The sequence below is a fragment of the Elephas maximus genome, chromosome 24 (genome assembly GCF_024166365.1).
Source record: "Elephas maximus indicus isolate mEleMax1 chromosome 24, mEleMax1 primary haplotype, whole genome shotgun sequence".
Classification (NCBI taxonomy): Eukaryota; Metazoa; Chordata; class Mammalia; order Proboscidea; family Elephantidae; genus Elephas; species Elephas maximus.
The window spans coordinates 66,833,688-66,835,564 of NC_064842.1; the positions used below are offsets into that span (position 1 = coordinate 66,833,688).

The window sequence follows — 1,877 nt, forward strand, 5'->3', positions numbered from 1 at the left end:
CATTTGAATTTATTTTATCTACATTATGTGATTTAGGATATATGTTTTGTTTTCAAAAGGTATTATCCCCATCAAAATTAATGATTTCCATTATTTATCAAAAAATACAAATTATACACATATCATATGCTGTTTAGAAACTCAATCACTCATACTTATTGCCAGAGCCCTAATTTCAGAGTAAAAACACCACTGCAAGTTATGACAGGAGGACAAATATAATTTTTAATTAATTTACCATATATAAAAATAATCATATAGGAACAATGCAGCCAGATTGGCAAAGTAAGAGCAAAATAACTTGATACAACACAAAAGAAGAATTTAAATGGGATGAACAAAATAGCGAAACAATATTTTAGAAACGTTACCCGTATCAAGTTTGGTTGCTGCCATTTTGGCAAATTATGCTCAGGATTAATATCACATAAAATGTTTTTCCAGCCACCTCCTCAAGGCCCCCTTAACTTCTTTATTACACTGAATATAAGGGGGTTCAAGACAGGTGTGAAGATGGTATAAAAAGCTGAGACCACCTTATCATGGTCCTCTGAACCGTTAGATTTGGGCCTCATGTAGATGAACATGATGGTGCCGTAGAAGAGTCCCACAACCGCCAGGTGAGAGGAGCAGGTCTTAAAGGCTTTTTTTCCGGGCTCCAGCTGACCGCATGCGGAGCACTGCAGCCAGGATAAGGCTGTATGAGGCCAAAATTAGAGACAAAGGGATCAAGAGCATCAGAATGCAGCAGACATACATGAAAAACTCAAAAATTGTAGTGTCAGCACAGGCAAGGCGTACCAGTGATAGTGCTTCACAAAAAAAGTGATTGATTTCCCGTGAGTGACAGTAAGGGAAGCTCAAAGTGGCACCAGCCTGCATCAGCCCATCGATCCCTCCCAGGAGCCAGGAACCTGATGTCATGAGTAAACAGAGCTTCTGACTCATGAGAATGGGGTAGCGCAGTGGGTGACATATGGCCACATAGCGGTCATAGGACATGGCCGTTAAGAGGAAGCATTCACTCCCTCCCAGAGTGAGAAGCAGGAAGATCTGGACTCCATAGCCAGTGGGAGAGATAGACCTAGTGTCCATCAGGTAGTTAGCTGCCATTTTGGGAACGATGGTGGAGACCAGCATCGTGTCCATGAAAGAAAGCTGGCTAAGCAGGAAGTACATGGACATGTGGAGTTGAGGGTCCACATGAATGAGAATGATCATAAGGGTGTTGCCCATCAGTGAGGTGATGAAGATCATAAGCACCATGGCAAACAGGAATAGGTGGATCTGTGTGTGGTTAAAGAGCCCTAGAAGAATGAAGTTGATTCCTGTGGTGCCGTTTGCATTGACCATGGCCCTACTGGTGCCTGAAAGATGTAAGAATGATGCAGAAGTGAGATTTGTTTAAAAGGAAGCTTGTACATATCTTTATGAAAACTTGATCAAATGACTTGGGAAATCTCAGACTTGGAGGGCTAATTACCACTTTAATCTTTTACTTACAAACAAGATTTTTGCCATAGCATACTACTATCCATCTCTGCTGTTACTATACATTATTTTTTATTCACACAAAATTAGATAACACATACATCTTTTTGCCTTTTGTCTTGCCTTTTTGCCTTCACTTTTCCCCATTTTACCTTGCCTTTTTGCCTTTATGATTTGCCTTTTTGCCTGTGTACCGGTTTGACTTCTCTTTTTGCCTTTTACCGTATTGCCTTGCCTTTTTTTCCTTTTTGTCTTGCATTTTTCCCTTTTCCCTTTTTGTTACATTTTACCCTTTTGCCTTGTCTTTTGACTTTTTGCCACTTTACCTTTTTTCTGTTTCCCTTAGCTTTTTGCCTTTTTGTCCTTTTGCCTTGCCTTTTTCCCCT

At 40.3% G+C, this 1,877-nt stretch overlaps 1 pseudogene; it reads right to left on the reverse strand.

The window, feature by feature from the left end:
* Positions 1–423: 423 nt before the first annotated feature.
* On the reverse strand, positions 424–1,353 carry LOC126066881 (olfactory receptor 2T33-like; annotated as a pseudogene).
* Positions 1,354–1,877: the final 524 nt, after the last annotated feature.